This window comes from Helicoverpa armigera, chromosome 3 (assembly GCF_030705265.1).
Source record: "Helicoverpa armigera isolate CAAS_96S chromosome 3, ASM3070526v1, whole genome shotgun sequence".
Taxonomy (NCBI): Eukaryota; Metazoa; Arthropoda; class Insecta; order Lepidoptera; family Noctuidae; genus Helicoverpa; species Helicoverpa armigera.
Genome location: NC_087122.1, coordinates 4475142 through 4488482, shown reverse-complemented (window position 1 = coordinate 4488482; position 13341 = coordinate 4475142).

The window sequence follows — 13341 nt, the reverse complement described above, 5'->3', positions numbered from 1 at the left end:
TAAATGTCAATACACGATTTATTAATTCATGATTAGTCTGCATTCTGTTTTTCGCTCAATTTATTAAAAATAATCTATTATTATTGAAGATTTAAAAAGAAAAATGTAGCGGAACTGTAATTTAAAAAAAAGTATGATAAACACAACAGTGGTTCTTTAAGCATTATTAAATCACAACCAATTTTCCTTAAAAGAGCCCAAACATTGACTTAGCTCAAACTAGTTTGAAAAAAATATCATACTTAAGTCATTTTGTGACTTATTAAGTAACAGAATGCAGAGCCACGGTCATAGAATATATTTATGTGACCGAACGTGGTCACAATTTTATTTTATTATTTTATTGTTAATCAGATTAGTGTGTGGTTGTAAAAAGTGGCTGTCATTCTTGCCTTTATAATGGGAGACCACCCGGCCGTTAAGAGATTTTCTATTTGTATAAAAGTTTGTTTTGTCTAGCTTCTAAGCTTTTCGATAATCTTGTTGTTAGACTTATAGCTGCCGAATGAAGATCTAAGTTACACATAGTCAGATACAAACTATGGCATTTACGTCAACATTAACATTTGGCAAGCGGTTTTTATCGGGTACTCAAAAAAAATCATCAATAAGTATATAAACAACAATAAGTTATATATAAGTAATAAATAACAATATGTAGCAAAGATGCTTCAAATCCTTGACCTTCAAAAATGGAGTAAGTCAGCAGAAATCTTCTTAAATCCGTTCAATTGCAGACGTTATCCATTCATCAGCAAAATCGAGATCAAGATTCGACACACTTCACAACAGTAGAAGCCAGTGCAAGAAGCAATGATTAATGATAATGTACTTAGCATATTTAAAAACACATAAATAACCAGACTGTCTGGCCGGTTGTAAAAACAGGATTTACTTTCATACGAGTATTGTATCATTAATTACGTTAGATAGTAAGCATTAATTAAATTCACATCATAAAAATGTCAGTGGCTAGGCGGTGGGTCAGATGTTCTTTTTGATGTTAACCTATGTGCAGAATACGTTTGTATGAATGGAAATTGTAAGTGAAAATATCAATTTGAGTATTTACTGCAAAAAAAATGTATAATATGGGTACCATCGCAGTGTCTTGGTCTTGCCCTTCACATCCCTTCACCAAAATCATGACAGACATCCAAAACAATGATAATTGTTTGTACTAAGTGGTGTTCTGAGTGGCTAACAAACAGAATAATAAAACAAAAAAGGTTCAGAAGTAGATTGAGATGTTGTCAGACACATCAGACCGTCTGTCTAGGCGGATGAAGGTCGGTCGGTCAGTAACACGCCACGCACGGTAACCACGCGATGACTCGGTGAAACTGATTGACTGCATTCAAAAGTGCAGACAGACTACTCAATAATGATATGACGGAACTAAAAGTGTTTTCATTACATCTACTAGACTAACACATTTACGAAAGAAAAAAATATGGGAAAAAGTTGAAAATGTAAAATCACAAAAATATTCTACAACGCAGTCGCAATTGACATGATGTCCTTTTATAAATTTTTTAAAAGTCTTTATCTTATCTTTAATTTTTAATTAACTTACTACCCTACAATTCACCTCTATACAACTTTGTAATGGCAATGAGAAAAATTAGAAACCCGTAACAAAAGCAAGAAAAAAAAAACATCAGAAGATCAACAAGTCAGTTAATGTTAGTTTAAGGGTAGTTTGGACTCATGCATTGCAATACACACTTTTGAATATACCCCAAAAGTATCAGGTAATCCTTTATAGAATCCAGGCGTATCATTTAAATGGGGTATTGTACGTGCCGGCACTATTGGTTTTGAGAAAGCATTACGGCAATACATGGAACGGTACGGTTCCGATGCTTGATTAAAATGAAACAGCCCGATCGGATTACGTACCCACATTCTTCATTATAATACTATGGTAATGATGGCTTAAATCATTCCTTCTTAAATGTATAGAACTGCAGTGCATTCTATAAAAATATTATTACAAAGTAGCACTTGAAATTTAATTATGTTAGGTGTTATATTAGTTATATCTATTAAATTACTTAAACAATTATGTATTGTAATCTGTGAAATTATTGACTGTTTTATTGTTGTGAAGTTTATCTTACTTATAAGAACTGAAATTGATATTTTGTAAGTACTTGAAAATATAGAGATACAAATTTTCCTTCTAAGGTATAATGCAATTAGGTACTTCACTTGTCTCAATGTACTTTCTGCAAATGACATGACTGTTCTTAGACTTTTAATATAACACCAATATTTAAGAGAAAAAAATCTGGTTATTGATGTGACTATTCTATGTAACTATATCTTAAAATTTATATTCTTTGACAAAAAGCTATTTGTACACGTAAATAAATATCGTAACCTCCTTGCAATGTTTTTTATTTATTACTTGTTTGTTCGTATATTTGCACTGTAAGGTCAGCTCGGGAAATACCCAGTCAGTAAAGAATAATAAACCTTGAAATAATGTAACGTCATTACTGCTTACCACTGAAATTAAATTAGTACCTATACCAGTCTAATTACCTTCTGTTAATCTGTTGTTTTGGTCAAACGGTGAACAGTTGTAGTACCTAATATGTATTTGTGAGGCATATGCGAGCTGAGCAGCCGAAAATCGATCTCAGTGGCGTGCATTTGGAGAGGCCCATGTCCAGCAGTGGACTGCTATAGGCTGATGATGATGATGATGATGATGATATGCGAGCTGAGTAACTGAGGCATATAGGTAATATATGTAATTTTAATTAATCGTATTACAAATGATTTAGGCACTTCGTTTTTAGCGAAAATATGGCAGTCGTCATGCAAACAAAAACTTGTGAAGGTGGTCAAGAATAATTAAATTAAAGCTTTTGTCTCTTGTAATTCGACATTATGAACAATTGGTGTAGGTACTTCGATCGTGATAGACAAAAATGTAGACATAAAGTCGAATGGGCGCGCGTGCGTCGAAATCGAACAATGAGAAAGGTTGACGCGCTTCCGTCCCTTTATTATTCATTTACAACCTTCTCTTTGTATGTGGCATCCTGTCGTACACTCAAACTTTTTGACAGATAAATTATTGTTTATCTTTTAGTTGTTGGCCTTGCAGACAGCGGGAGACCGCTCTCATGTTTAATGAAGCACGTTACATAATGCGAAACGTGTATAATCTTCTATCTGTATACTTATGTTGTGAGATTGTTTACAAACAAGCAGAATGTACAAACAAACCCAAGAAACGACATGCTGTTTTAAACGATTCCTCGAATCCGTGAGAAACATAGCAGCGAGTTGCTTGGTGACTGTGCATAAGATCGATAACAAATGAATACAAAAAATCATGCTTTTTTGTTCTGCGCTAATTTGTGCATAGAAAAGAACATTATTCTAAAAATAAACTAGAGATCAGGAAACTATCACCTACCAACGCATATTTAAAAAAAGTAATTTATTCATAGCACTCGCTCACTCTATGGCCCCACTAACACCACGCATGGTTAGGCCAGTGTTGCTGTCCAAACGTTTATGGTTTTTTCGAAAACAATTGCTGTATCCATGTTATCTAATTGAATTCAGTGAACAAAGGAGCACTTTGTGTTATCGTCATCTGCAGACCTAAATAAGCAGTTGTGGCTGATAAACCGTGATTCAACTGCAAAGGATTCCGATATGGCAAGTTATTCTGTAATGCATGTTGCATGTATAACTTGTCTTTGTTAGAGAATGTTGCTGATAAATATGTGATTAGTGAGTTTTTTGGGTCAGTCGGTCTGGATTTTGAGTTTGACCATGAGTCTGTTTGCTTTTGGGACATTCGCTGAAGGCCAAGCTTAAGGCTGCGTCTATGCATATATGTACACATAGCAGGTATATAGTAAACCTGTTAGGTAAATAGTACATAAATAATAAACATGTTATGTACATTGTGCATTTCACCTTTCACGCCAAGTTTGCTTGCATTTTCGGCCTTTGCATCGGTTTTTAGGTTTTGTATCATTATGCCATCATTTATCGTTAGGGCTGAGATTCGCAGGGTTCACAGCAACTTATATAAGAGTACCTAACTTAAAATGTATTTAAAAATTAAGTCTCCTGAAGTCTTGTGATAATCATGAGGAATGATGACTGTTCAGGATGCGGTTTTATTAAAAGGGGATTCACGGACGTGATAAAACGGCTGAATAGTTCGTTTCCAAAATTATGCGGAAATCATTAAGATATGGACCAAAATGACTATTCATTGTATTGTAGCGAAACTGTTGATAATGAAGTAAGTAGGTAACTGTTACAAAAATAATTTGTTCATAATGACTGTATGACAATAATCCAGTCAGAGATGATGCTAGGTATTCAAATCGGTATTTGTCTTAATACAAAAAATAGAAAGTTGAAAACGTTTATTTTAGTGAAGACCTCTCATTTTAAGTGATAAGTTAGGATTTTCCTTTATCTTACACTACTGTAACATGAGCTATATTTTGTCCGGATACCGGAAACCGTGGTAAAACGGCTAGTTTATTATAACAGTAGGGAAAAGCAAACTCTGTACATGAATAAAAACATTTTCTTAAGCAATGATATTATCCGAGAACCAGACAATGGGACATAAATTAATCGTTGTCATATTTTTAGAGCTAATTAAAATGATAAACGAACGATCATAGAAAAGCAATTAATCCCTACTTTTTATTACAATAACAAAGGCAATATTATTTAAGTACTTGGATCATTAAAGATACATAAAATTAACTTGCTTCCGCAAGTGTGGAGTTCGGTCATATCGCGTTTCCAACAGGATTATTCAAAAGTCCGGGATAAAAACTATCTTATGTTCTTTCTCAAGGTCAACTCTATCTCTGTACCAAATTTTATTAAAATCAGTTCAGTGGTTTAGACGTGAAAGCGTAACAGACAGACAGACAGAGTTATAATCATCGGCAGGGATATTGAGCCCTGACCTTCACCTGCGCAGAAGCGATTTATTGCCTAATGTGTACAGTGCGCAAAGCGATCCCCACTCTTCCGCCGAGAGCTCAATATCCGTGCCGATAACTATACTTTCGCATTTATTATATTAGTAGGGATTCATAGAACAGTATTAAATCTATTATTAATATTTCAGTTGGCATGGTGATGTAATAAAAGTTGTGTAATCCGTGAAAGTGCACTATCATTAGGAAGAGGATAGCATTATCGCGTGAGTAATGTCCGGTGCGTACGCGCATGCAGTTCGTTGCACTACAGCTTTACAGCTTTAGTGTAGTTTTGGACTTTTCTAGACAGGTTTTTTTGGCTAAAGATAGTTTTGAAATAGAAACAAAAACAGATAAGCTCGGATGAATTTATTGTACTAGGTACTAAATAATGTTTTCCCTTAAACATTTTCGAACCTTAATATTTCCATTTTTTTTAGGTAGGTACGAAAATCTATGTAAACATAACAAGTTAATGTTAAGATAAAAACTTAAAGCTTTATACGCCTAGAGATTTTTCTAAGCCAAAGCTATAATTTATTGGCAGACAATAGTAAATACTACGATACTACTAGGAATCTTAATCATAACAAGCCATTTTAACCTTTTTTGTGAGGAAAATCAATAGATTAGTAACATTCGAAATATTTAAGAATTTGCAAGAATGTCTTTAATACCTACCAAAACTTTGTGCATAAACATGTATGTAATTTAAAAACAATGATTTATCTGAACAAGGAAACGTAAAATATTTTGTTTTTAATATTAAAACAGTTCACAGAATTAATGAGCTCACCATACTTTGTCCTTATTGCGGAGTATTTTATCCATAATTGTTTTTATTTCTACCACAAACGTACTGTTATCCTACCGTAGGTACTTTATTTCAGTTGTAAGTTAATAAAGAACCTACATACCTGTGGTCACGTAGTTGCAGGCAGATGCATAAACATGTTTTTTCAACTTTAATTAGGTACATACCTAAATAATTTTTCGTTTGACATCCTCAATTAACGAAAAACGAGTTGGTTAGTTATTACTAAAACTCGCACTTCGAATGAGAATTAGGAATAACATGAAAAAACTTTAAAATTTAAAGATTTGCTTGAGAAAATAAAGAAAATAGCTGTCAAACTTCTGAAGCTTAAATAATATTACTGTCTCATGATGATGTTATAATTTACAGCAAACTTTGACATACATTTGTTTATCTATGCGCAGTTCCAAGTTCAAATGAAAGTCACGAATAAATTATTATAGTTTATTCTTATAAAAAACAATAAAGTTTAACCTCTCGGAACAGTGACATAATTGTGTACAAAGGTCATCGGGTAGTTGACCTAGTATCCGCCGTGTGGTACGGAAGTCTGATTATATTGTGCATTATGACTCATTACCACTGATATTGCAATGTTTTAGGTCTTTTTTTTTAATTAAAAAAAACAATATAGTTGATATTTCAGAAAATTGCTAGTTTAGGAAAATGGTACTGCTTACAAACTGTTTTCCTCGGTTTGGATACGTTATAAGACAATATCTATTAAATCAGTTGAACCGTAACCACTGTAATAAGTTTGTAAATTTTGTTTACAGCATAGCATTTTGTGAACACGTAATATTCGCACGTAATTATCTCGCATCGCCTTTTTTGATGCAAGATTAAGAGCAATGACAAGATAATGCTTTTCTGTAACAATTCGTAGAACAAAATATTAAAAATTAGTCATACATAATCTGATATCTATTTCCAATTTTGAAAAGAAAACCGACCGGGCTTTTGACGGTTAGAATAACGCATCCCTTCACATGTATCAGCTGAAGGAAAATGCCACTTTCTTTCTCATAGATAAACGTTACGGTCACTACCTTGTTAATAGATCTATCCATTTAAACTAAAGCCGGAGTGATTTACCACGCAATCAATCCATTAAAACCTCCTCGGATCTATACCATTACATAGTAATCTTTATAACCACTATTAATTTATCGGCTGACCGCGTGATCATTATGTCTATAGTCTACTGCCCCGTTGACAATGTCCGAGGCCAATGACCCCGCTCTTGATGCACACATGCACAAAACGCTACTATATCTACGCTAATGACTGTGTTATACTATTTAATGCATTTATATTTTGCAATAACAGTATTTTTGCGCTATCTTGCTTTTTTTTTCAACTTTGCAGTATGAATATTCATCGCTTAAGAATATTATTTCACACGTAATATTCAGTTGTTTTAAGCCATTTAAATGTAGATTGTATATGAGAAGTTATAGCTTTTAAAGACTTGAAGACAATTAGCCTTCTTGGAAGGTGAGCGTTATTATTGAGAGAGATTACTACGTAGAAGTAAGGTTCTTCTCTTCCTGTCATTATGAGTATTAAATACATCTTTGTGGTATCGTGTGTACTTCAGAATCCTTGACAACTGTTGGAGGAAATGAAACACGCAATCGAGTGTTTTAAGGGCTTTTGACGCACCATAGCTTCATGCCTTTTGCCTCAAAGGGCCTGCTGTACCCATGTGTAGTACCTACATTCGTATAGGTAAATTAACTTGACATAACTGGTCCTGATATCATTGAACTGTTAATGTGTATCTCGTAAAATAACATAATACCTTAACCCTATTTCCTTCAACACATAACTCAGATAGTTTATGTTCTGACAATGAATCGTAAACACCTACTTATTCTGCAATTTCAGGAGCTATAAAAATAATTTAAAAGTCGAAGGTGGCAACTTTGCAAACCATATGGGCGGCATCCACGCGGCTAGGGCTGCCATCCGGGTTTCCCCGGATTTGTCCTCGTTTGGAGGCCGTCCGGAGGCCGTCCGGGCGGGGTTTCAAGAAGTGTCCGGGGAAAACCCGGACACTTTTCATGTAAGTAAGCACCTCATTGAATTTAAGTATATGTTAATCGTAAAGGGATTACAAATTAGGTTCGGGGGAAAAATGCGATTTACGCCAAATGTCCGGGTTTTTTTAATGTTTGTCCGGGTTTGGCGAAATTCGAGATGGCAGCCCTACACGCGGCTAGATAAAATATGACTACGATGCACTATTGAAACTTAACTAGAAATCTATTTCGAAACTTAAATAGCTGACTATATTCCGATCAGCATTATACAACCTTTTTTGTTGCTGCGAAATGATTACGTTGGTACCTATTATGTGTTTTATAGATTACTAGCTATGGCCGTGTATTGAGTGCCTGGGCGGTCTTATTCATGAGCTGAGATAAAAAAGCTACGTATTATGCAAGCCGTGATTTGAAGATGACTGCACATAAGAGCAATGATTTGTTCCTTTTCATAATGTTCTTTTGCAATCTAAACGGACTTTTCAGCATTAATCTCACGCCGCTAAATTATTCGCTCTTTTAGGTCTCCTAGTTCTCCTACGACTATCACAAAGTAATCAAATCAAGTGCCCAACGAGATCGTCACAAGCGTCATGCAACGACAAAATATACATTGTCTTCACGTCACTCACAGTAAAAGCAACAAAATATATCTCGTGCCAATCTATCATTAGCTGCTTACATAAGCCCATTGTCGTGTAAGAGTTGAAAGACTTCTACGGTCTAGCGCTTGAGACGCCAAGCAGTCTGTCATTGCGTTACGTCAACGGGTCATTGACCTGTGCGCCGGAGCTACATTTTCTTCGACGGGAAAACTTTTACAAGTAATGTCTAGTATGTTAGACACTGGGTTAGTTGAGGAAGGATATTGATGTGGTTTGCGGTGTAATAATAGTGAATTATAATCATGTTGTGTGGTTGCCGTGGGATTATTTTCAGTTGTAAATTACGGGCTGAGAATTATATGTGACTATTTAGTTAATTGAATTTAATATATATAATAAAACAATTTGTAAAGCTTTAGTCTTTGTTAGAAAAACGTTAATTTCATCATAAGTGTGCCTATGAATAAAGCAAAATAAACAATCTTTAACTCATAGATATTCAATTTATGTTACCTTGCACAATCACAAAAGTGCTTGTGAAGATACACAACACAATTTTATGCCTTTCTGTTTCTCTATTATCGTCGCGTTGACAAATTGTTTGTCGTAGAATTTCAATAGAAAACTCGTAAGTGAAAAAGCATGTGAACATGAGCAAACTTATAGAGGTATTTACTGTCAGTAAATAAACAATACACTACCATTATGTAAAGTTTCTTGGCACTTTTAGTGTACATACTGTTTGCGCTATTAAAATTTTGTAGTAGTTTTGATGTGGTAAATTAAAATACACAGAGGCTGTTATGTACATTGGTGGTATACCAGAAAATTGCCGCGCGAACGTACCTAAGTAGGTATAGTTCTACCCAAACTTAGTGGTTTCTTGCACCTAGCTTCGGAGTACAGGTGCTTAAATGCATGTTTCATACCTCGCACTAAATAAGTGATACGTAATAAGTACGTAGGTATTTATAAAAGCTTTCTGCGCAGCAACTCGCAAACTAAAAGTACTTTGCACTAATGTCCTTGACGACACGTGTCAAAAGCTACTTCCCAGTACCCATAGGTACCTATATTGGATGTCTCTGTGTGAGTGAATGACATAACACTGCATTGCATATTGTCGGTCATATTTCACGTATCACCTCGCTCAATGCTGACCATTATCGCTTCTCTGGTTGCAACCGAGTTTCTATGTGGGTATTGTCGTCGTAGAGTGCATTGGCCGCTGTCACTAAGTAATATTTTATATTATTTTGACAAAGTGGCTGTCAAGAAAAACATATTATGGAAGGAATAAAAGTTGCATGAAAGGGGTGGGTAGTCTCTCTGAAAATTGAACTCCTTTCTAATCTAAATGAGACGATATAATGGAATGCTTAATATAGAATACGAAGTTTAATACAAAGTGAAGACTAATCTAGAAGTCCAGACACTCTTGCCAATGCACACCGCTCCAACTATAATAAGGGGTGATTTCTTCAACAATGACAGTAACTAATTATTGCTAAAGTATTATGACGAGCGACCCAGACTCCCACGTAGACTGGCGCGAGTCATATCAGATTATAAGATTACTTAGAGAAATTGTTACTCTAATGTCATGAGCTTTTAACGACTCACTGGCTTAGGAGATTAGAAATTACTTATTTACGTGTCAATCGTAGAATACTGTTTGCTTTAAAATTAATTAAAATTTTACATTGGACACATACTTTTTCACTATTGTTACAAAAGATCTATCGTACATCCTACTCGAAAGAAATATTTTAATGTTCTGCAGGCATAATATATGTTCTGAAAAATTGTATGGTGTAAGTTGATATATGTTCAAGGTCCTAAAATCTTGTATGGTTTGCAGTTACAGATACACGTGGCCTCATCGATATCAAATGGTCGTATGCGCAGTCTGAGTCCCCATTAATGACCCTTTGATCGTCACTTGCAGACTTTAGTCACAACACAGTCATTAAGTCATAACTGTTACCGAGTTACAGTCGGGAATCTCATTACATTTTCTTTTAAGAAAAGGCGTGAATACGGCTTTATAGAGGCTGTTACAAAAAAGGCAGTATTTTTACAATATTTGAAGACTAACTAATAAAGATTTTAATTCGTCCGTTGAATGGTTAGACACTGGATGAATACTTAACATTTGCAGAAATATAAAAAAGTCATAATGCAGTATTCACAAAGATATTTTATAACGGTATATTTGTAGCACCTTTTATAAGGATTATTAAATTTATTGAGGAATAGTGTATACGGGGTTTTATGATTAATGTGTCTCTCGGTGGATAACTTGTGAGGCGGCTGTTCCGTTTAAAGATTGAGTAAGTGCTGAGGTCAGCAATAAATCCCTCCTCGATAGGTCGACAGCTTTTCAAAATAAAATGAAGGAGGAAATTGATTCTAACTGTAGCTTGTAGACAGAACTGGAATTGGCTTCCTTGGTGAGTGTTTTTGTTCATCATGTTTTTGATGTTTGGTGTGAGGTTCTACGTAGAATTAGTAATTATTCTCTATTACTACGCGAATGTTACTTATACTTTGGGTACAAATTTTGTTGCTATGATATGATATGCTATGATATGGCTCTCCTTAGCAGTCGGATAAAAATTGGGGTTTTAAAACAGAGACATCAAACCAGGTAATGATTTTAAGTACCAACCAACTAGACAAATACCGTTCCAATCCTGTGACTCGATAAACGCGATATAGTAAATGAGAATACATTATTTGATGATGATACAGAGATCAGACACTGAACCATTAACGTTTTACCTTTGTTCCGGGAACGCAAACCATAAATGTACCTAATAGTTGTAAGAGTAATACGACATCATGTATCAACTGGTTACGACGCCTTAAAATGTAAAGTGCCATCAATTGCCCCCACACCACAATAAATCTCCAGGTTAAGTACAAAATTGTTACTACGAGTGATTTACAAAAATATTAATGTTCCCAAATAAACTCATAAATTGAAATTAATTCTAGAAGACCGTGATCTGTGATGGTACAATATGACATTTAAAACTTGACACATGACAGTAGCGCTAGTTGTCAAAAATATTCAAAATTAGAACGCTCTAATTTAGTTCCGAATTCGTCCGTAGGTCAAGATATATTGGACATAGTACATATTAAAACTTTGATAAATGTACCATTAACATTCCATAGGTAAGAGGATGCAGCTATCTGTCATCTTATAGGATTAGACGTTCGAATTTTAAGAGAGGTGTTTTACGAATAAAAACTTAATTGATGCTTTATCCAAGAAGCGTTAAGTAAGAAGAGGATATCCTAGTTAGATGTACAAAAAGAAAAAAAAAACTATCAAATAATCTTTGATTGATTTGTTGAGGTGACCAAAATTGTATATGAAATGTTGTCACTATTCTGATCAATTGAGTTATAAATTATTTAATTTAAACAGACTGGTGAATGAATAGTGATAAATTGGAGTCAGATTTCAGATGGGCGAAAATACACCACTAATTTAATTGTTTAAAAAGATACCAAAATAAACATTTAGTTGCTGTTATTTAAAGGGTCATAAAATAAAAAGGTCCAGTGAACATTTACTAATTATTTAAGATCAAGTCGTAAGCTTCATACAATTTGTTTTGATCACAGTAGGGGTCAAGTTTAATTGATACTTTTAAAAAATATATGTTCTTTTACTTTTACTACTTACATCTCATTAATTGACACATGGAAAAAAAAGATGCGTTTTATGGCATGTAACATTATCATAAAATATTTTTGGCATTTCACTTTCTAAACTGGAAGTAAACCAGATATACCTAATTATTGTAAACATGAATAATCGTAATCAAAACGAACCAAGCGTTATAATAAAAAAAGAAACTAGTTCTTAAAGATTCTCAATTCTACGAAAATAATTAGCATTGATTACAAGATCACGATTTCTTAATGACTGCTAAATATAAGCTCTTAATTAACGATAACTTTCTAAGAACAACTTTACAACAAAATACGGATCAACTAGTTTTATTGCCTTACCACATACATTGATTTGTAACTTAAATACTTTTTACTCCTAAATTCACTACTTATATTTACATAGCTATTTATATATTTACAATACATATAAAAACAATCCCAGTAAAACAAAAAAAAAGAAAACTAAAAAGCGTCAAAAACCCAAGATGCTGGCAGCATTACCTCGTTGCGCTTTATAACATAAAAAATATAAATATGACCACTAAATAGTAACACGATTTGACAAAATTAAAAATAAATAAGTTTGTTTTATTAACTTTTAATAGTGATTTTTATGACTAAATCGCTTTATTATGACAAACATTTATAGCTTAATTTATTAAATGTAATATGCTGTATATTAATTACAAAGTTATGTGACATTAATTTGGTTCGCTCTAGAATTTTTATTGATCAACTATGCGGTTGTAAACTTCACACAATTTGTTACATCGTTGGCGTAAAATTTATGTATTTGGTTGACTGTCAAGTTTACGCTTGTTATAATTTTGCATTTTAGTAGACTGCAAAATATGTAAGTATATAAAAATAATGTTTTGGCTAAAGCATCTTTTTTGTAACAGAACTGAAACTCTCAACTTCAACTAACTTTGTCATCAGTTATTAGTTAAATGAGCATTTGATATGTCAAAAACTAACTAGACATTAGACAAAAGAACGTCAAAAATCTATTTACAAGAAAATCCACAGATAGTTTATTGAAACCCACCCCACACCCGACGCGTAAAAAAAACAAAAACAAATCGCAATAAATTTACCTGTGGGAACTAAACACATCTCATTAGGACGCCTCGTTACAGGCAGACACCTTCAGTACGTGAACCAGGGTCAAAGATCCCTCACAGCTTAGCATGTAC